This window comes from Mus caroli, chromosome 14 (genome assembly GCF_900094665.2).
Source record: "Mus caroli chromosome 14, CAROLI_EIJ_v1.1, whole genome shotgun sequence".
Classification (NCBI taxonomy): domain Eukaryota; kingdom Metazoa; phylum Chordata; class Mammalia; order Rodentia; family Muridae; genus Mus; species Mus caroli.
Genome location: NC_034583.1, coordinates 18,276,436 through 18,299,894, shown reverse-complemented (window position 1 = coordinate 18,299,894; position 23,459 = coordinate 18,276,436). Strand labels below are relative to the sequence as shown.

Below are 23,459 nucleotides of genomic sequence, written 5' to 3'. Positions count from 1 at the left end.
CTGTTGGGCCCGGCAGCATGAAATGCTCTCAAGGACTTCAGGAATGGATGTGAGAGGCTCTCTCTCCTTTCTCCTATTCACTGACTTAATGTTCAGGCGCTCTCAGGACCAGCTCTGTAACCCCTCTTTGGGTTACCTTTCCACCTTGGGCTGCAGAGCTTCTTCAACCTCACACACACTCTCTCAGAAGAAGAATCCTGGGCTGGAGACAGGAGTGGGTGGAGCCCTGGTTTTATGCCAGTTTTGGGAGCAAGGCCCAGGTGGGCTATGCACCTGCCTCACCTACAGGTGACCTTTTCTGTCTACACAGGTGTTCTAGTGGCATGATGGAAGAGCTACAGGTGGAAAACTTGATTCGGGTCAGACTCTATTCCAGTGACTCTGCCTCTGGAGTCCTCTGATTGAAGGTGTTGTATTTGGGGACCTGGGTCTGTCCCCAGCAGCTCTCTGGGCCACCATCAACAGCTGGTGGGCTGGCTGAGTGGAGCTGAGGACTCTGCATCCTGTGGCCATAGGGCTGAGTCAGCTGTGGGATCGAAGGAGCCGGGCCCCAGGTAAGGCAGGATGTGATGGGGGAGGGAGGGCAGGCACAAGGCAGACAGCAGCCTGGCCATCTGCTGTGCAGTCAGTCCCAGCTCCTGGTTTCTCTTCAGAGCCTCTGGAGGAGGCGACTGTCATTTGTTTAGGCCTCTGCAGTGTTCAATCATCACACAGCACTCCACACAACCCTCCCTCCACCCCTCCAGCTCCTGTTCTCTCTCTCTGCAGGAAACAGCTTTTGCCTTCTGCCTCTGATGGAGGCCATGAAAATTAATGGAGCTTGAGGCGAAAGCACAGTGACAGGAGGGGCTGGGGTTGGACGGCCAGCTGGCCAGGCTGAGCGGGCACCGACAGGGCGAGCTTGAGGCCTGAGGGGCTGGCCTGGCTAGACAATGGGCAACCCAGCAAGGCCACAGGATCACGGATGGTGGTCAGCAGGCTGGAGCCAGACTTCACAGTTTGGACTCTCCTGGGATCCCGGGCTGAGGGAGAACCTGAGGATGAAACGGCTTCTTTCTCTGACCTTAAAAGAGCCAGCTCGTACAGGCATTGTGTCCTCAGAAGGTCAGCTGCATATGCTAGACAAATCAGAACACCCCCTTTTCTTTGCCGTCCTGACAGTGCTGGGAATCGGTGATCACTAAGTCTAGTCTCCTGGCCTCCAGAGACACTGAGAGACTTGCCAAAGGACAACCAGCAAGAGCAAATGGCAGGGGGTTCTATACTCTTTGAAGGAGAAAAATTACTTATGTACAAAGTACATAGATATATCTCTTTGTAGAGCAGACGTTCACACAGGCAGGGAGAGGGAGCTGGCTCCACAGTTCTCCCAATACCTGATCCACCTCCCTGTTGTCCTTCTGAAGAGGCCATGCATGCATACAATTAGAGTAGTGGGAACAAGAGTCACACACACACACACACACACACACACACACTCTACATTGTCCAGATGATGAGACAGGAAGACTCCATCATCTAAGGGCTACAGAAGGCTCTTGGGGAAGGTTCCACCACTAACGGGAAGCTGACCAGCTGCCATACAACATGGAGAAAAACTAGCCCTGAAATGTCCCATTAGGAAAGTAAATAGGAGCTCAGTGTGCTGGCACACACCTTTAGCCTCACTCAGCACTGGGGAGGCAGAGGCAGGGGGATCTCTGGGAGTTCTAAGACAACCTGGTCTATGTGGCAAGTTCCAGGACAGCTAGCAGTATAAAAACAAAGAGAGGAAAGAGGGAGGGAGGAAGGAAGGGAGGGAGGGAAGGAGGAAATGTAAAGGCCAGCTGGCTGAAATAAAGGAGAGAGCATCTAGAGGCAGAAGAGAGAAGCCCAAGATGAACAGCTTGACTCCCCAAGAATGTCCAATGACTCAGACTTCTGGGAAGAGTCGACTTCTCATGAGGAGACTCCATGTCAGCTCCTTCTGGCCTCCTCTTCAGCCTCCATGAGAACCCAGGACAGAAAGAGCCCAGGCCTCACTTCCCTGCTCCACACAGATAAAACCAAGCAAGAAGAAACAAACTGAGGAGCTCAGGAGTCTGGTGAGGCTTCGGGAAGCTTGACTCGACAGGGCAACGGCATTTAACGAATCTCTTGTCATCCATCATCTGGGTCCAGCCACTTAGATACCGGGCATTTGATTAAACTAATATGGGCGGCAGGGCGCTTCCTACCCTCGCCTACAAATTAGACCGTCACACACGATCCGATTACCTTGACTGCCACATTTATCTTGAGAGAAGGGCCATCCATCACTCCTCAGTGGCCGACTCTACCCACCCCATGCTAATTCCATCCGGAGGAGAGTCAAGTTTGTCCCAGCCTTGCGTCAGGTGGCGTCTACTCATTCATTCATCCGACATTGGTTCAACACCTACCCACCTCACATTACCCAGGAAGAGAATGCAGGCTTTGCCTTCAGTGAGCCCATGGAAGTGGCATGGCAGGAGAAGGGTCTACACTGGTGAAAGGGCAGAGTGCGTCTGGCGTACCTGCCTGTGTCCCAGCCTGCCTCCATCTGAGACCACCCTGTCCTCGAGTGTCACACTTGGGAAACGGTTCAAGAGCATAGCCCAGCACTGCCATGGAATTTCCCCAACTGGAGAAATGTTCTAGATAGATCTATGCTGCCCACAACCAAGAGGCAGGGTCACACGTGGCTGTGGAGTACTTCACCCATGGCCCTGCAAGGGGAGCTGAGCTTAAGTCTCATTTAAGCTTAATTCACTGAATTCACCTAGGGCCCCTGCCTCCTGTTGCCTAGCATAGATCCAGCAGCTGTTGTGAAGAGCAAGCTCGGTCCTCATCGTGCCCAGTGCAGAACATGACCCTAGACAAATGCTCACAAAGCCTGGATCCTGCACTTCTGGATCTCAGGCCAGAGATGGCTATTCATCATTTGAAGAGCCTGGAACAGGCACTCCTACTACTGGGTCATTATAATCGAACAAGGTGGGATACTCCCCTACTTAAATCCAAGCTGTGGTTCAGAGGTAAAGATGGTACAAGCCACACACCATGGTGAAGGTGGAACCCTGGTCTGGGTCTCTGTGGCTTTGAGCCCTGTCTTCCCACCAATTGGACCCCTGGCACTTTAGGAGAAAGTCAGCAGGACTAGAGGCTACCTGTTCTGTACAGAGAGGCTACACAGCCAGCCTTCCCATGCCACAGCAAAGCTGGTGGTGGCTGCCTCCCTCTACCCTAGGCCTGCTGTAGCCCTGGCAGTTTAGGACAGAGCTGGAGAAGCCACCATAATGTTTAGTTGTACCAGGTACAGATGGGACTCCATCCTGAGGCTTAGCATGGAAGATATGCTGCCTCTGGCTTCCCAGACACCAGTGAGCCCAGCTCTGCTATCTGGTGGGTAGGTGGGGCTCAAAGTGGCTTTGGTTAAGTCTGGGCCTGACTCTGACCCTCAGGCTGCCCCTGGAGGAAGCCACACTATTCCTCCACAATACTGGAGTCAAACGGATATAAAAGAGCAAGTGTTTATTCACCATTGAGAACTGTCTAAGGTCATTCACAGGTCAAGTACCAGACAAAGATCACTGTGTGCCCTCAGGCCTGGAGAGATGGCAACTAGGGACAAGCTATAGAATGTCTGTCTGATGACCTCAATCCCCACAGATGGACGGTATGGCCTTGGCCAACCCACCTCATCTGGCAGCTTTTAGAATCATACACCCAGGCACAAGTAACAAGTATTCTTGAACCCTCCTGTGAGCATCGGACAAGACGTGCCAAGCAGTCACTGCCAAGGTGGATTTTGCTCCACCTGGCACAACCTGAGTCTACCAACCACAGGCAGACTGTTCTTGTTAGGAACTTAAATGCAGTCTGATACCAGGGAGGGAGGGAGGGGAGAGAGAGACAGAGACAGAGACACACGGGCACACATACAGAACTGGAGATTAATAGTACACACATACACACACACACACACACACACACAGAGAGACTTAGACCTAAAGGCATCCCTGCTGTCAGAGACTTCTCACAAACCACACTAGAAAGGAGCAGGCTTGGACTACTGAGGCTGCCTGCAAGCCAGAATGGCTGCCCTAGACGGGGTATGTATGGGAGAGGCCTGAGAGTCCACTACTGGGCTAGGGAAAGAGAAGGAAGGAAGTGGTGAAGTGTCAGGTCAGAAGAGCCTAGACAGAGAAGCTGACCTGGTGAGTTACAGTTGAAAAGGATGCTGGGAGGAGGGGTTACAGGTGAGTAGGCTCCCAGATTGCTCCCTCGCGCAAGGTCCACCTCTTTACAGTGTCCCAGGTTCAAGGAATACTTAGGCACTCACACATTGGTATAAACAAGTTTACAACAAGTTGTGCCGACACAGTCAAGGAGCAGCAGTTGAAGAGGAGAAAACAGTGTAGAAAAAATGACGGGTAGCTATGCGCCCTTAATTTCCAAGAAGGCACTGGGGAGCACCCCATCGGGAGACCCTCTGCTTCCAAGACCACCAGGATTCTCACACCCCTCCCCAAAATGCCAACACTCCTTTGTTGCCACTTAAACCAATTTGGGGGTAATTCTGCTGGCAATTGTCTTCCGATTTACAACACGGCTCTGTGATTGCATCCAGGCTGATGGTTCAGGCCATAATTGTATGGTAATCACTTCTGTTTATGATCGATGTGGAAATCACTATTGTTTTCCAGCAGGCTTGTTAAATCCAAGAAGTGCAGGGGTGGGGGAGGGAGGGTTTATGTCTGAGCCCGAGGAAGATGAAATTAACTGGTGCAGCCCAATGTGGGGGAAGGTGGTTCAAAGACACCCTTGTCTCAGAAGCACAGGCACCGGGGGCAGCAGGAAGGCAGCAGATGAATAAGCTGAGAGAGACGCAAGATGCCCCTGCTGAACAGTCTAAGAACTGGTCTGGCACTCAGATCCAGAGATGTCCAGAGGGACTCCACAGTCATACAGTAAGAGGTGAGGATGGGGACCCATGGGAGGGTGGGGGTGCTCTTTGGTACATCCATCCTCATGCCTGCATTTATGAGCTACAGAGAGGCAGAGGAAATGCAGATGCCAGGGAGCAGGTGGGCTACTGGCTGCACTATGCTTGGAGCCTCAGGCCTTTCAATCCTAGGTCTACATGGTTTCTTCTTGCCCTTGCCCTGAGATCGCCTACCTGCTGTCTGAAACAAGGTGGCAGATGGCACCTGGGGGTCCAGGTGGCAGGAACAGGGCAGTGTTGTGAGCTGAGCTGCTGTTTGGGGGGAATGAGGGGAACTGCCCACCTGGTGGGTAGAAACCTGAACCTCCCAGAGGCCACAGGGAATGGCCCTGGGCTGGATGGGGGAGGAGCAATACCTTCCAAGGCTGTGGCAGACACCTTAAGGCACAGAAGGATAGAACCAGCCAGGCTGGAGGCCAACAGCCGTTCAGAGCACGAGCAGGTACCAGCTGTCATGTACAGCTCAGGCAAACCTGGATGTTCCAGGCTGAGCTTGGCTGCAAGGTAGATGGTTGTATAAATGCACATTCTTCCTCCAAAGCAAGAGTGGAAGAGACCATGGAACTCTGGACCGAAGGCTGGGATAGGGAGACCCACTAGGTTCCAAAGCCCTCAGGGAAACATTCCTGGACTCTTCTCTGAGGAGGCTTTTTTCATCCACTGAACCCCATGGCACCAACTGACACCATTCTGACTGCCCCCAGACTTGGTTCTATATATGGCCCTAGCTCAGGCTAGCTTTGGGCAACTGTCACAGGCAGCTTTCCTTTGGCTCAGCAAGTTCTTAGTTGGAAAGAAGTGGGCTTACAGAGCTGGAGAGATGGCTCAGCAGGTAAGAGCACTGACTGTTCTCCTAAAGGTCCTGAGTTCAAATCCCAGCACCCACATGGTGGCTCACAACCATCCGTAGTGAGATCTGACACCCTCTTCTGGTGTGTCTGAAGACAACTACTGTGTACTTATATAAAACAAACAAACAAACAAACAAACACATCTTTTTAAAACCACACACACAGAAGTATGCTTCTAGCTGCCTTACCAATGTCAGCCTGGGCTCAAGGCCACCCACCTCATTCTATGGTTTTCTTCACAGACTGAGTGCTAGGCTTCTGTGTCCCATGCTGTCACAACAAAGGTAGCCAGGGTCCTGAGATCATGGAATAATTTGAGTTTGTATATGCGCAGTGTTGGGACTCAAACTTGAGCATGCTAGGAATGAATGAGTGCTCTACCAGTGAGCCACATCCCAGCTCCTATTTACTTTCTCTTAAATTTATTGCAAGCCACTATTTCAGCCCATTCTTGAATGGAGAGGACCACCCCAGAGCCCATCAGACTCTTGGGGTTCAGACCCTAAATTTGCCCTTGCTGTGAACAGGCCAGGGCATCCACATGGGCCATATTGGATAGTGTCATGAGTATGATCTTTTGGGGTCATGGTGGATAGTGTCATGAGTATGATCTTTTGGGGTCATGGTGGATAGTGTCATGAGTATGANAGTATGATCTTTTGGGGTCATGGTGGATAGTGTCATGAGTATGATCTTTTGGGGTCATGGTGGATAGTGTCATGAGTATGATCTTTTGGGGTCATCCTCTCCTTAATACATGGGTTCCTAACCAAGTCCCAGACTCCAATAAAAATTCTGTTATCTGGATTTCCAATTCTTTGGGACAGTTTCAGGGAATAGGAGATATGGCTTGCAAGGGTCTCCTGATGGTGTGGGAGACTCAGTATGAGAAGTGAGAAAGCTAGAGAGCTTTCACTCTTGCTGACAGCCCAAACTCCCTGGCTCCACACGCTCCATTAGTCCATGACAATACCTCCTTTTCTGGGGAGAGAGGGCGGCATGGGCAGGAAAGTCCCTTCTGGACTCTGAAGAGCTCTAACAACACCTACTGTGTCAGCTTATCATGGAAGCTGTGGAGGTAGCCGGTAACCTCTGACCTCAACCTGCAATCAGGAGCTTGAGTCAGTTTTAAGATAAGGTCACACGGGTGTTGTTCCTCCTTGTGCCTGGTGGTAAGAGGACTCAAGGTGAGACGCTGAATTACCATAGAGAGATCCTTCTACCCTAGACGTAACCCAGGTGGCTGTGACTGGAGGGACTGCACTTTGAGGGCTCAGAGACCAGTCTTTCCAGGGTCCTTTAATTCTGGCGCCAAGCAGGGAGGAGAGGAACTGAGAAGCCCTCTCTGCTGGATGCCCAGATGCTCTGCTAAGAAAATGTGAAAAGTATCTCGGCACAGATAACTGTAATGACGTGCACAGTATCTTCCTATTCCTGGAGATGGCAGAGGTAACCGTGGGTGCCAAGGAGAAGCCATTCCCTTCCCTCAGGCCTGAGAGAATCATATACAATCAGATTCCCAAGGATGGGGCAGGCTAGGAAGTCACCCTAGCTTTCTGCTCCTGTCCTGAGAGCTACCTCTGGGAACAATACCCTTAGAAATACTCTACTGGAATGGCAGGTCTGCCTTCCTGTGGGCATGGCTCAGGGTTTGCCAGCACAGGGGAAGGGGTAGCTCATCCTAGCCCCTACCCGTCGGTATCCACTGACACACCTACATGCTGCATCCTTTGTGCTAGGCACACTGGTCACACACAAGTGTGCAGACACTCACAAGAACACCACCCCAGAGCCTCATCTATGAGTCAATTTGGAAATGTCCTTTACGGGTCTATAAGGACACACACATGGTCCTATACACACACACACATGGTCCTATACACACACAGAAACACATGTAACACATGTGTCATGCATGCAGTCTCGGCAACAGGTCTAACCACTTCGCCTCCAGGTACGAGTGTTACCCTGCACATCATGGGCTTTGCAGTCCCACTGGGGGGACTTTCAACTCCCAAGAAGGCAGAGGCCCCACCCAGAACCTGTTCTTTGTTCATTCACACATTCAAAAACATACTTGCTTGCATTTCACCTACCGGGATGCTGAACACACAAACCTGGATGAGCCACAGCTGTGGAGAGTACTAAGCAGTAGCAGCAGGCAGGGTGGAGGGAACTAGGTATGTGTCAGAGTAAGCACCACAGAAAGGGCATGCCGCCTGGGCCCCCAGCAGAATGTCAGAGACACACCCTGGGCAGGCACAGCTGAGACCGTGGCACACTACTGATGTTTACAAGCTTAAGGTAGTCTGAGTGGAGGACGGCACAGTTTCAGTTAACAGGACCCAGGACCAGGGAAGCTGGTCTGAATGGGCCTTTCTAGGGGCTGGGTTTCCTTTAGGGAAGAGTCCATGGGGCATGCCTAAAGGTGGGAGATCCCAAAACCTGAGAAGTAACTCCAGAGAAAATGGTCCCAGGGCGCCCACTGGACAAGAGGGATTTACCTAAGTCACTGAAACCCTTTCTGGAGAGAGCCCAGTACAAAAAGCTGAGAGGATTACCAGGCCCTGGTCAGCCTGGCCCTGGTGAGACTTGATTCTAGGTCAGATGGGTGGGCTGCAGGGAAACTGGTAGTGGCATTTCTTTTGTATCCCAAAATACTGCTCGCTGGGCCTTTGGGTGGCAGCAGGACCAGGAAAGAGACAGACCCTGTGCTGTGCCCACAAGGGAAAAAGCGGAAGGGCCCTTGGTCCTTCTCACATCCTGAAGCTGTCTGGGCGCTTCTTCTGCTTCCAGTTACCTCCCTAGTCACTGGAGACCCACTGGTCACAGCCATGTGTGGCCCAGTGGGTGGGACAGGGATTTTATGTGTTGAGTGCTGACTTCTGCCAGGGCATCCCTGGGACTGTCTGGGAACACTGGGGGATGGTGGTTGGAAAGAAAACAAAAGCATGCACACCCTGACTATCCTTAAGTCCCTGTAGAGAAAACACAAACCTTTCTCCTAAGGTTTCTCACAGCAACAGGCCTGGTGGGCCCCAGGACAAGCAAGGCACCCAGGTTCCTCAGGTTCAACGGAAGGTGGGAATCAGTGCTAAGCAATGGCGCAGTTGCAGAGGAGGAAACCAGAGAGAGGGGTTGTGGCTAGGCTGTGAGTACAGTGCCTGGGTAAGAGGCCTCTCCCTTTGAGGAACACGAGGGTGGTATATGCAAGTACAGAGACTTGTTACAGAGCTAGAAGAGTTAATGGTTCGTCAGAACTGACCAGGTTCCTTCCCACTGAAAAAAACCACCCTCTTTAGGTGTACAGAGTAGCAAGAATCACCTCAGCGTGGGCTTCCAGATGTTGATGGGCCACACATAGATCCCAGAAGGGAATGCTCGTGTGAAAAATGTGAGGGCCGTAGGAACCTCATGAAGACTCCCACCCAGCTCAAGCCTCAGGAAGGAAATGAAAGCGGCTGCCAGCACTTGGGTACTTCCTCTCCAGCTGGGACATGAGCTGGGGCTTCCCAGCCCTGGTCAGTCACCAGTGTCAGTCCTGTGGCTTTACACCAGGACAGCAGACAACAAGAACACCGTCGCTCCTCCCCACACGGTTTCAGACCACCCCTCTAACTCCCCCCAGATGTGGTGGCCATTCACAAGGAAGGGATGGGCATTTCTGTAGGGCACAGCCAAGATTCTGCTTGTAGTACACAACAGGAAACTGAGGCCCAGAGAAGGCTGTGGGCAAGACGGGTCAAGAGAGAACCCCCACCTCCCGGGCTTGGAACTCCAGGAGAGATCTGAGTTAAGCTGTCATTTACAGGGTAACTACTATATCCCAGACATAGAGCTAAATGCTCCGCAGCCCTGTGATCTACTGCAGCCTGCCAGGCAAGCAGCACAGATGTTTTATCGATCAAGAAACAAGCATGAATTAAGTGACTTACCCAAAGTCACCCAGGAAACTACAGATGTGGGTTTCATAATTACGTTCCAACATGGCTTGGGAATACCCTGGGTGACCCTGTTTTAAGAGGCCTACATGCGTCAGGGTGATGGTGGTGATGGCGGCAGGGGCCAGGCAGTCAGGTGAGCCTGAGGCCCTGCTGCAGATCCTACCCCCACTACAGACCTCATAAGACATCTTCAAGAGCCCTCAGTGACTTAAGACACCACACTGCCCAACAGAACCTCCTGTCTTTCTGGGCTGTTGTTGCTACACCATTCAATATGATATCCACCAAGAACTTCAAATGGTGGAATTAAGGAACTGAAAACCCCAAACCATCTCATTTTAACTAATTACATCTAAACAGCTACACACGCTGGGCTGCTCACACTTGAGGATAGCCTGAGCTACAGAGTAAGACTGTCTCAAAACATAATCCCCAAATTAAAAAACAAAAAACACAATCAAACAGGCACAGGTAGCTAGCTACTGATAACTAGGTGGGGTTGTGTCAGAGACCTTGAAAGGTGGGACCCCGAGAAAGAGAAGGACTCCTTAAGCTGTATACCCCAAAGGCATCTTGACACCCTGAGCTTAGGACAAGAACCTAAGTAAATACACATATACGCTCTGTACAGAGTGATTCTACTGTTTGTTTGCTTGTTGTGGACATGGTCTCTGTAACCTAGGTTAGCATCAAATTCATAGTAACCCCTCTGCTTCTGCAGGATTTCAAGCATCTCACTTCCTAGATGATCACTCCTGTTATCACCAGCCTGTGTCCTGGGCTGCTCATGTAACACAAAAACGAGGCACCCAGTATTGACATCCCTCAGACATAACCTGTCTGCCCTCACGTTCAAGCAAGGTGACACCTGTGGGTATGTGATCACCGGCTAGCATGTCTAACCTTTTGACATCGTGACATAACACTGTCATTACAAAGCTTACACTTGAAAACTATATAGCTGAATCACACACACATACACACACACACACACACACACACACACACACACAAATTGCAGAAATAGCTCTTAATGTTTTAAGTGGCTACAATTTTGTGTTGGGCTGAATTTATTCTGCTATCTTCAGCAGCCTGTGCCACATGCTGCTGTGTGCTGGGGACCAGAGGTACCTTCCTGGGTGGTGGCATTGGGCTGGGTCTAGACCCAGCAGAACTGAGAGATGAGAGAGGGTTCCAACTCGGGGTCTTATCTTTGTCTAGTATAGAAGGCATGAAGAGTTACTCTGTATCTGGTAGACCCAGTCCTTTATTTACTGTGTCAATTACCAATAAACAGAAGGCCAAGTGCCTTCTGCTTAGCTTGAGAGCAGAGGCCATAGACTCAACCTCCAGCATTGCAAAGAGGAAAAAAAAGAAAGGAAGGGAAGGAGGGAGAATGGGGACGGGGAGAGAGAAAGAGATGGAATAAGGAAGGGATTAAAGGAGGAAGGGAAGGAGGAAGAACAAGAGGAAGGGAGGAAAGAATAGCAGGCAGGCCCTGGGGGCTGCTGCTTCTTTTCCCTTTGAATGATGCTCCCACCCACCACCACCATTTTTCAAAGTCCTCCTAAGGATAAGTAGAGATGGAACCAGATGTTGTAGAATGTTCTCTGTCTATGGCTATTCCACTAATCAGAGTCAAACTCTTGGGAGACAGACAAGGTCCTGTAAATCATGAGATGCCTCAGGCTCTGACCTTGGGGACAGGATTAAATCCTGGGGCAACAAATAGGATGTGAGAAGCCCTGGTGCAGAGGGTGTTCTCTTTAACCTGTCCCCATAGCCCCAGTCTAGGGAGAATGTCCCCACTGCAGTAAAACTTCCCAGACCTGCTTGGGACCCAAGGAGCTACAGGGCCACAATCTCTATTCTCCCTCTCCTCCCTCTCTCCAGGAGAGCTGAGAGAGCTGCCTGGGGAGGTCTAGACAAGTTCCAGCAAGTTCCCAGAGCTCTGGGAGATGTGGAGCACTGCCTTTGACCCCTACCATGACAACTGCAAAACAGGAGCTCTGTGACCAGAGAGGGCTTTCATTTTGTCAGCAGAAGCAAGGGCATCCCCGCTGCAGGATGCTAACCTCCCCTCTTCCACAGCAGAATTACAACACCTTTGCTTCTGGTAACTGTAGTTCTAGAAGCCTCAGTGGCTCCAAAGTCTTCCACATCTCCTCCACTGCCCTAGGGAATCAAACCTATGAGGGAGGGAGGGTTTCAGCCATGGGGCACTTAGCCGCCACTGGAGGTTCTGGTCCTGGTCCACTGACCTCCCATCCAGTACCACACCTCAAGCCTCACTCACTCACATGACATTTATTATCCCGCTCACTCATTTCTGGGAAGCTTCAGGCTGATCCAGCCCCAAAGTCACCATTTCCTGCTCCCTTCCCCAGCTCCACCGTACAGAGGAGATAGAGCAGCCCTATCAGAGCCCTCAGCCCCACCCTTACCCCCACCCCAAGGTGACATGTCAAAGGTTATAAGTACGTGTTGCATGTAGTACAGATACTATTACTGGAGGGCTGGGCCAGAGGAATTGTGTTTATCCTGAACAGTGTCAGAGTATGTGGGGAGCGCATCCCAGCTAAAATCAATCAGAGGCGCCCCACTGCAGTAAAATGCCATCAGAGGCGGGGCTATCCTGGACCAGCCCCTCAGGCAGGCCGTTGCCCTAGGCTAGGCCTCACCTGGAGGCAGGGCTACAGAAGAATCCACATGATTATGCAGGTCTAAGAGATGAGAAGCCCAGAGTGGGCTTCTAGCGGAAGTCAGGGACACAGCTAGGCTGGCTATGGTGAGAGGAAAATAACCTGGACCCCCTGAACTGCCTGCACAGCCACTGGCAGATAAACCTGCTGGGGTCTGGAAACAAACAGGCCTCAACAAAACCCTGCCCCAGGATTCTCATCGTGTAGACAGGCAAGGCTTGGCTCCCGGCATCCTCTTGGAGGGGTCCATTGGCAGTGAGACTGAAGGAAAGGCAGCACGGTACCCTGTAAGGGTCTTGTTAACAGGGCTGTAAACTGAGATTGCAAACAAAGCCCCTCTCTGCCTTCAATAGCCCCCCTAGATGGGTCTGGAGGACTCCCTTTCTGGGTATGTAGAAAGCCACCCCTTCAGATAGCACAGGGTCTAGCCAGGCAGAGACTACACAGGGACAGAACTGCAGGTCACTAGTGCTACCTGGCTTGAGTAGAGGATCAGGGAAGAAAGCGGCAGGGCTCAGTTCAATTGTTAGCTTCCAGCTCTCAGTGAGGGGCCTGTAGAAGACCAGGTAAGGGAAGAGACTTGCTCCATCCCACACCTGCCCTGCTGTGACCTTGGTCTCTCGTCCCCAGGTAATGGCTGTTGTCTGTCTGTCCTTCCAGGCCTAGACGTACTGCTCAGGAGCTCCCTAGGAAGCTGGATGTGCTCTGAGGGTGGGGGCCTTGTTTTTCCCTGAGCGAGCTCCCTTGGGAGGCAGCTGCTGTTTGAAGGCCCTGGAGAGGTTCCCAGGCAGTTGGGGCTTCTGGGGAGCGAGCGCCAGAGCAAGCATAGCCCAGTGGGTATGCTGCGATACCAGGGATAGTGGGCCCTGGAGGAGGACAGCAAGGGGGTGTGGGGCATGGGGCTGTACCATTTGCCAGGTATCCAGACCTCCCTTTACCCCTGGGGCTCTCTCTGCTGGTCCTTCTTTCTCTGGAGTGAAGCAAGCAACCAGGCTATCTGCCCAGGGATGAGTCTCTTTCCTTGTGGAGAAGCCGGCTTCTCCTGAGGGACCCAAGCCACATCCAGCAAGGTAAACACCTTCTTCCAGCTCCAGAGTACCTTTCCCTCCCCTTCAGCCCTGCCAGTTCAGAACTGCCTGTTCTGAGGACCGTCTGATCGATACATGACTTCACAGAGCCTGTCGCCTTGCCGGCACCATGACTGTCCTCAGGGAGGTCGCCCCTGGACTGCTGCCCATACGTGCCCCCTGGCTGACCTCTGTGGCACAGCAGAGTGCTGGCAACTAGCCCTCCGGCAAAATTTAACCCCAGTATTAACTGCAAACATTGGCTAGTCTATGCCTGCCCCACACAGAGGCTGCCATGACTCAAACTGTTAAGCACACGGAAAACCTAATCTAACAGGCTTATGCTGACATGAGGTGGGCTCACCTCGAGTTTTCACCCAGCATTGTCTACTGGAACTTTCTGCCACTAGAAGACAGCTGTTTTATAGTCCAAGGTGTCCAGTAGGGTGGCCGCTAGCCTGTGCGGCTATTGAGCATAAGAAACCAATTCCAGCTAGGGATATGGCTTGGTTGATACACTGCTTATCTTATGTGCAAAAAGCAGTCACAAATCAAACTGGGCTCGGTGACACATGCCTACCATCCCAACACCTGGGAGGAAAACTAAAAGAACTAAACATGTATTACTTTTATTGTTAAATCAGTTTAAACTTAGACGCAGCCATATGTGGCTAGAAGCCACCATATTGGATGGTAGTTTTCCTCTGAGCTCACCAGCCATCCCTCAATGGGGGTGACCTAGCAAGGGCCACTCAGAAAGACCAAAGCAGGACACTGGTTAACTACACCAGGAACTCAGTTTAGACCTCCTAGGATCTGCATATGGTTGGGTGGTGAGTAGGAGCTCAATCCCTGTGGACAGAGATCTAGAAGTGCTTTTTAATCCTGCCGTAAGGTTCTTCTACAGCTTCACACACTTGCTGAACAGTCACTGAGCATCCACTCATTGACAAGCTTTGTGGTGGGCAGTGGGGTGCATGGTGGTAAGGGATACGTTCCCTACTGGGCTGGGCTGGACTAATTCCCCCCCTCTCCCCCAAACACACCGGGAGCCTTCTTTCTGGAGTGTGTGGGGTCTGTGAGGGGAAGTGTTCACCGTGGAGGGAGGCTGTGCAGGGGAGAGTAAGAGCAAGCAGCCTGAGGAAGCAAGTCTCAAACTCTGTGCAGGCGGTTGTTTCCGGCACAGACTCAGATTCTCACCAAAGCTTCGCCGTTTGGTGGTTTCTCACTAAGGAAGTTTGGGGTAAAAATAGCCCTGAAGGGACTTGATTCCAGCTACTTACAGGGTAGTCACTGCCTGGTTAAGATATATATATATATATATATATATATATATATATATATATATATGGAACAGACTTACTATAAGCCATATAGACCTTAATCTCCATACACTGTGCAGTGGGAGATGAGCTTTGGATCCAGAGCCCCTGAAATGGAGGACTCTCCCTGTACACCATCCAGGTTTCCTGGTGACATGGCCTTGTGCACTCCTTGGTCTGATTTCTAGCCCACACGTAAGGATGGACTGTTGAGAAACATTGGTACCAATACTTTGGCAGCTGCTTCACAAAACCTCCCTCTTAGAAAACCACCTGCTATGCCCAGGCTCACTGGTAGTTAAGCCTAATGGTCAAGTGCACGCTATGCCTCAGCCGCACTGGAAGATCTGATGTTCTCCCAAGCCCATCTAAGGAACCCTATCTGCCCTCCTAGTCTTACTGCAGCTGGCTTCCAGGTGAACCAGGAACTGGGACTTATCTATGCACTGGTTACCAACACTAAAGCCAAATGCTGGGGACCTTTGGCAGCTGCTTCTTTCTTAGCCCTTGCAGTGTTCTGAGAAACCTCTCTACAAGGTCTTCCTCACAGCCGGATACAGCCTGATGCCAGTCACCCCCACCATCACCAGCAGCAGCAGGAGCAACAGCAGCAGGAGCAGCAGCTGCTGCTTTTCCAGTAAACACTTGTCAGAACTCTGCTGTGCACCCATTACCTCTGGGAAGGGAGCCCTAGAGCCATACAAGCCTCCAGGTCTCTCTAGCATCAAGGATGCATTCTCACAAAGGAGTAGCTTTAAGTTAAACCCCTTAGCCACTGCCTCTAACCAAAGGGGTCTAGGCTAGCTCTGATTTTTTGCAAAGGGAAACCTACCAGGGATGAAGCTTTGTAAAATGTCTGCTAGGGAACCAGCACTTCACCTTTAGGAAAGAGGCGTGGGGATAAATCTGTCTGGTCCCCCACCCACCAGACATCCATCCATCCAGAGGAGGAACCAAGGTCTCCTCTGTGGGTGAACAAAATGGGCCTGGTGCACGCTGAAGCCACTCTTACGGCCAAGCCTCAGGCTGACACCATGCAGCACACGGTGCTACCCACAATGCACCGGCTCTCCTCTGTCACACACATGCACACACACTCACCCCTTCGCCCCGGAGGGAGCCGGGGGCCCGGCCCGCGGGCGCCCCGCGCCGACCCCTCCAGCCCCACACTCACCTAGAAGTTGCACAGTCCGCGGTCCCGCCCTGGTGCCCCCGGAGGCTAGAGCCCAGTCCGCGGCGACCGCAGTGAGCGACTCCGGGCAGGGATCAGCCGGCGCCGAACAAAGGCTGCGAGTAGGCAGCGGGCGCCGCCTGCATCCCCGCTCCGCGCCGGGGCGGCGGCAGCGGCGGCGGCGCGGGGGCCCCGGGCGGCTCCGGCGCCCGCTCGCTGCGCGCTGCCCCCTCCGAGGGCGCTCAGGCTCCCGCGCTCCCGCTCGCTGCCGTCCGCCACCGCCGCCGCTGTCCGGCTACCGCACCGCACACATCAATTATTCATCGCCCGTCTCCAGCTTCCCGGGCGAAGCCAATCACAGGCGGAGGCTCCACTAATGGGGCCGCCGCCGCCGAGGAGGCAGCCAGCCGCGCGCCCGGGCGCAAGCGACAGCCCTTCGGGGACGGGGATGGGAACCGGGGGCGCGCGGGGGGCGGGGGCGCACTGGGCGCGCAGGAGAAACTTCCCACGGCCCGCTGCGCTGCGCCGCGCTCACGGACCCCGCGGGCGTGACCACCCAGCCTGCGTGCCGCCGCGTGGGGCCGGGGGCTCGGGGGGAAGCCGGGCGCGCCGCGACTGGGGGAGGGGAGGGAGGAGGAGCGCGGGAGGACGATGAAAGGCGAACGGCCCTGTCTCGGCGTCTCCGGGGAGCCCTCCCCGCCCCACGAGCCTGGCGCCCGCACCCCCGCCCCGCAGCCCGCACTCACTCGCGTGCGCAGCCCGCCGGCCCAGCCACTTCACTGTGAGGGACTAGTGACTAGAGATCGGAGGCAGCTCACATTTCAAACTTGCTCGCAGGGGTGGTGCTGATGCACGCTGCCGCCAGAGCGAACGCACGACCCGACCAGTGGAGCTCCAGCCTCCGGGCGGGGGCGGCGACCAGGCCCCTCTCCCTCCCCCCGCCTCGGCAATTAATTGGAAGCAACACTTGTGAGAGTGGGCTCCTGGAGCGCTGTCGCCCGAGGGGGCCTCCGGGAAGGCGCTGGCGGCGGTTGACTCCGGGTGCCTCCCGCCCCCGCCAGTGAATCTTCCCAAGAGGTCATGCTAATGAGGGTCCGCAGCGGGGCCTGGGTGGCCTCCTCCGGGTAAGGGGCGGGGCAGGCTGGGGACATCCAGTGGCAACCTGGGTTTAAAGGGCTTTCTGAACGGGTTAGTGGGGACGGAGATCATCAGCTTGGCATCTTACTCCCCCAGCTTAGGGGGTCCCTGTAGCCCCTGGGATTCTCGGAACGCCCGGGCCAGGGAAGGTGAACTGGCGCACGTACACTCTGCCTCCCAGACTTCGGGGAGTTCCTGTGCCCCGCAGCTGGCGGCGGGAGGGAAGCCGGAGGCGGCTGTTGTGCACAGCCCCGCCCCTGCTCCCGGTGCTGCGGTCTTCCTGACACTGCATCCTGTGGTGGCCGCGGCCTCTTCCTTCCAGCCAGTAGTCGCGGGGGCTCCAGGCTTGCGAGCCGTGCTTGCCCCTCCCACTCCTCTGCCCCTTAGGCACCCCTGGAAACCCATTAGCTGTCCAGCCCACAGAGGTCGGATCCCCTCCCTCCTTTGAGGGTTCTATCCACCTAGATCACTCACTAGGGAGAAACTATTTTATAAACTCCCCCAAAACCCGCCCACTCACCAGTGAAAGTTGTTTGAATGAGCTCCTAACTGCCTCAATTAGTAGAGGAGGAAAGGCCGGTCACTCACCCTCAAGAAAGAGCGAAGAGCGGCTTTAAATTCTGTGCATCTGCACACTGATCTCTCCAGCTTGGGGACTTGACCCCCTTTGCCTTGGAGGCTCCTTCTTATGGCACACGCCCCTCCAGTATGAGCTCCTGACTGGCCCCTCATCGTTTCTGCTTGCCTCGCTGTGGGCCACAGAAGTGGCAAGACAAATCACTTATCTAGACACTGGGCTCTTACTCCTTGTTTGACAGAAGTCGTTAGCAGGCTCTAATCCCACCCACTGCCACTTGAAATATCACTTTTGGGATGGCATTTGGAAATGCAGTTGTCATGGGCTTTCCCCTCCCAGGAGCTGGCTAAATGGATTAATTTCTACTTCATAACTGGCTTTTTCTTTTTGCCCAAGAACCAGCTTCTGCAAAGGAAATTAATTGGCCTCTCCTTCCTGGAGCAACCTCCAGGCAGTGCTGAGGGACAGACGGACTGCATTCTGCTGTGCACACGTTTCAGGTGGGGTTCACTCTCATCTCCTGTAGTATAATGGCTTCTTTGAGGACATTCATTTGCTCACTGGGATATTTACTGAGACCCTGCCCCTCCACACATTCCCCACAGAGTTTTGAGACTCCAAGAAACTAGATGAAGGCTCTCCCATCCTTCCCACTGCTCAGCATAGCCAGCTGACAGAGCAGGGCACTTTGGCCCACATTTCTGAAGCACACGCGTCCCTAAGACCTACTTTCTGGTGTCAGGCTAACTTAACACTATCAGGGCTCAAGCTTCGATTAATCCAAGCACGGAAGCCTCTGAATAACTAGAACCCACACCCCATCCTCCTAAAGTTCTGTACAATGACAGTTTACAATTCTCATCTAATTCTTAGGGCCTGTTCAGTGCGGCTGAACAGTAGCACACAGTAGCAGAAAGAACTAACTTTACACAGATAGTCCTGGGGCAGGAGAGATGGCTCAGTGGTTAAGAGAGGTTTCTTGCTCTTGCAGAGGGCCAGAATTCTCTCCTTGGCACCCATGTAGCAGCTCACAATCATCTGAAACTCCGGGTTTAGGGAAATTCAACACCCTCTTCTAGTCCGAGGGCACCAGACACACAAGTGGAACATACAAGCAGGCAAACATATTCATACATGATATATACATATATAAATAAAATATACATATATTTTGAAATACATAGATTATGAAAGATCATTCCTGCAGGTTGAGTGAACATTCAGGCTGGAACTGAGCAAAGTTTACACCTTAGGGGCAGGGACTTGGTGGCGGTAATCCTTTAGAAATGATAAGGACAGCTTCCCGTGGTTTTGCCTCCTCGTCCTCCTACCTCTTAGTTCTCCTCGGGACCCACTTCAGAAGCTCCTGAGTGGGACCCTGAGGATGGAATTAATATACAAGATTCAGGGTTTTCCAAGGTAACCCAAAAAGTAAATACTCTTCACTAGCATATTTACATACTTAAGAAAACAAATTGTTTTCAAGCACCCATTCATCAGTCCAAACTGGCCCCTTTCACTTGCTAATGTCTAGGCTCTCTTCTCTGGAATCAAATCCCTCAAGGCCCTCTTGGTTAGCAGCCTCTTTTTAGTATTGGAGTCTACAGAAATGCGGGCACTCCACACTGTCTCCTGTAGAAGGGCTTTCCCTGACTCGCTCCAAGTTCCACATCTCTAACTTCCAAAGATTTGCTCAAAAGCCCAGGGCCCACAGCCACAGTTCCAACCCCACCCCACCCCACCCCACCCCGCCGTGCTTGCCTTGATAAGGATCTACAAAAAAGAGGCAGCAGACAAAGGCTTCCTGCAACTCCACTCCCAGACGCTCTGCAGTTCTCAGAGTGACCTCGGCAAGCCCCCACACCCGCCTCCCTCGGCCCCCCCCCCGCGGGGGGGGGGATAACTTGGGAGGTAGAAGAAAGGAAGAAGAATGAAAGGGCGAGCTGTAGCCCCATGCTGTGGCTCCTTGATGAATGTCTGCCAGGCTCCGGAGACCTGAAGGATCAATAGCGGGTGGCTTTTCTCGCGGGGGTCTGAACTCCTGTCGTGGGCCTGAGTGAAGATGAGCCGCCAATAAATACAGTGCTGTGGCATGGCTGGCTGGCTCCGGAGTCGGGGGATGCTTTATCCTCTGGCAGTGGGGAGCCCACCCCCTGCAGGACCCGCTAGAGCGGAGGGGTGCAAAGGGAGATAATGTAGCCAGGAGACTACAGTCCCAAGCTTGGGTCAAAGGACCGACTTCCTCCAGCTCATGGATGAGCTAGAATCAGTTCCAATAAGACAAGGGACCAAGGCATCTACCTGGGATGCATGTACCAGGGGTCAAAAGTGGGTCACTTCCCACTTACAGCTTTTTCTCCTTTTTTCTTTTGGTAGTGGTAAGTCTAGGGGCTTCGAAGGCCATTCATTAGGAAGTTAGGAAGAAAGGAAGGAAGGCTAACTAAGTGGGCAGGCAGGCCTGTCATGCACAAGCCAAACTCTCAAGACGAGGAGAGGGAGAACAACCAGCCTTGATGTGGCTCAGATTCTGGGCATTGGGTTCTGAGCCCCAGAGAAGGAGCAGACTTCTAACCCAGGCAGTTTGCTGACTCAGTGGGATTGACAAGAATTCTGATGACCTGGAGAGATGTCACTTCTGAGTACTCAGGCACTAACTGGGAAGGTAGGGTGAACAGGGAGATGCCAGGTCGTTGGAAAGCATGGAGAAGAACAAGAGAACAAGGCGGGGGGGGGGGGGACAGAAAGGAATGCTGCTCCAGAGCACCATAAAGAGACTGGGTCACAGGGCACCAGACATACAGACAGCTAAGGATCAAATGACAGCACTAAGTGTGAGTCACCTCCAGGAGTGGGCTCTGCCTCAGGGAACCACCAATCCTGGGGCTTCTGTCTCCTTCTGCATGGTCAGGACACAAAGGACATCCTTGCAGCACTGTTTCCCCTGCCATTCTCCTTTCTCAGCCCTGATGAGTCCCTCTTACTCTTGAAGAGGGAAGGCACAGGTTATGTTTGGCTTGTGACCAGTACGGGAGCCTAAAAGGTCGCCTATACTAGGGACACAGTGCAGGGCCACCAGGCTGGGCTCCCCTTCTATTCCTACTGACACCTGGACATTGAATGCTTGCTGGCTGCTGTGTGGGTTTCAGCACGTCCTGAGCACTAACTTACAGTATCCTTACCACCCTCTTGGTCAGGAGTTATTATCTGCCACATGGAAGGTAAAATGGGGATAGACTGACCAGGCGAAGTTTGCTAAGTATCTAAGCTACTTCTCAGGCTTGATACATCCTCAACATGCTGCACATTATACTGTCTGGCACAGGATGCCTAGACTCAGCACTGATGGTGCCCACCTGGGCCACACAGCCAGCACAGTGTGCAGAACTCTTATATTGCTCCTAGAGTATCTCTTTTTAAACTCCAACTTGCTATTTGGCCTATTTGCTGTTGAAAGGGGCAGCTCGACCTGAGATGACACAGGAAGGAGACCTCATTACCTCCCTCCTCCCATTATAGTATCCCCTGCCCCTTCCAGGAATCACCCACCCCCGCCCCACCCCCAGCATGGCTCCTCATCCCAGACCCAGGCAGCCTTCTCAGAACCCTGCATTTGGCTTCTGCCCAAATCCTATAATCATTTCATTTTGAAAACAACACCAGCCCCTGTCCCTCACCTCCACTCAGCATGTCCGAGAAACCCTACAATTTCCAGGTTATTGGAGATCCAGGAAAGCTTTCTGCAGGGCAGGCGGTGGGGGAAGGGGGAGTGAGGTGGGCATTTAGGAGCTGGCTCAGAATGGCCCCCTTAGTCTTAGGGAACTGCTTGCCCCCTACCTGCTCAGCTGGCAAGGGGGCCAGACTAAGGCTCTATACTTGTGAGGACCCCCTCAGTAGCACTGCTGCTGATGGAGAGCCTGGCCTGCAAGGGTGGGAGCTGCCCCCAGGGCTGGAGGAGAAGCAAGAATCGAGTTGCTGTGTTCCTGGACTCCCTGAGGCACTCAGGAGGCCGAGGTTTAAGAGCCAAACACTGGACAGACACCCTCTTCAAATGAGTGAGACCACCCAACAGCAGGTCCTAGTGAAAACCCAAATAAGACAGTTGAGATAGGTTGAGAAGTCATGGTACTGGGGTGAACTGTATGCTTCCCCAATTGTTGAAGTCCCTAGGACCTGTGAAGGAAACCCTATTTAGAAACAGCACTACTGAAGATCAAGTTAAGATGAGGTCATGAGTGTGGGCCCTGGTCCAGCATGGCTGGTGTCCTTGAGAGCATTTGGGACATTTGGATACAACAAGCAGACGTACCCTCTTCAAGGAGGAGTGAGAAGGACCGAGGAGACTTCAGAGCCTGCAGTGGTTTCGTAGCACCAGCTAAGACACTTCTAGCAGCTTGGAGGAACCTTCCTTCCCTGGTACCTACATAGGAGCTTGACAGGACCCACACTTTGGTCTTGGGTCTTTTGGCCCCCCCCCCCAAACCACGATAGTTAATGCCATTATGGTACATGTTTTGGGGCCTTTATTAATGGTTGCCCAGAAAACTACCATGAAGTGATCCCTTTGAAATCTAAGTCATGGCCCATCATGATTCCAGAGGTTCTTGCTGACTCGGTCCTGATTATGGCTTATGATGTGGGTCTCAGCTTCTGTGGCCAATCACTGCTCTAAATCCATTTCCTCTTAGTGCCTCTGTTGACCCTGCCGCAGCCTGACTCCAGAGTTAGCCATCCTGACTTGGCTCCCTCTTGCAGGGTCTCCCCTCACTGAAAGTCCTTCCTCAGCCACACTGTCCCAAGCTACAATCCTTCCCACCTCACCCCGTGCTTCTTCTCTATCTTAGCTTTGCCACACTGATGTTTCAAGTATTTATTTTGTTTAATTCTGTCTCTCTGGCTAAAAGGCAGGATCTTTGTCAACTGGAATCCTTGTCTGATACACGCTGTTTGGACAGCATCTATATGTCCTTACAAGGTAATAACTACTCTTTGTATAAAGGAGAAAAATAGCTGCCTGAATTAATGAAGGAGCGAAGAAATGAGTGAGTGTACACTGGCTAATCACAGGCTCCAGAGATCTGCATGTCCTGGCTACCTGTGCCTGCCTATCCAGGGACTAGGTTGGCAGCCTGCTGTCTGGCAGAACACAAGCTATTTCCCAGGAAGCCTATTTGAACAGGAAGCTCAGACTGGCCAACAAAGGGGCCGGGAAGTAGTGGGTGCAAGCCACATGAGTCAGGACTCTAATGAATCTTTCCCCATTGCTAGAGTTGCTTTTGAAGGGAGGGGTACAGAGGCAGCTGAGACATTCATACCACAGCAGTCCTGGGAGGGGGGTTGGGGGGAAGGTATTGCTTCTCCCAGGACACAGCCCTGATGAAGGTTTCCAGATGGCTTCAGGCCTAGACCCACATAAGTTCCTTGGAGCTGGGAATGCAATTTCCTTTCTTGCCAGAACAGTCTGTCTGTCTGTTGTCTGTCTGCTTGCGTTACTGTACACTTCCCAGTCTGCGAGGCAGCCTGGGGGATGGCACCTACTTTGCACAGGACAAAAGTGAGGTTCAGATAGGGAAAGGACTGGATGTGACAATGCACACCAGCCAAGTGGGGGACCAGGCAGGGCTGCAACCCAGGCCCCCTAGCAGCTCACCCTTTTTTTTTTTTTTTTTTTTTTTTTGGTTTTTCG

At 52.7% G+C, this 23,459-nt stretch overlaps 1 protein-coding gene across 6 annotated transcripts in view; it reads right to left on the bottom strand.

Moving 5' to 3' along the window:
- Zmiz1 (zinc finger MIZ-type containing 1) overlaps positions 1–23,459 on the bottom strand; it is a 206,056-nt gene that overhangs the window by 42,684 nt on the left and 139,913 nt on the right. The window contains exon 1 of one of the 6 annotated variants that reach the window (XM_029468728.1): positions 16,809–18,825. The exons of the other annotated variants lie outside the window; for them this stretch is intronic. The gene's annotated coding sequence lies outside the window, so the exon portion shown is untranslated. Of the gene's footprint in view, positions 1–16,808; positions 18,826–23,459 lie in introns of those variants that run through there. 6 annotated transcript variants of the gene reach the window in all.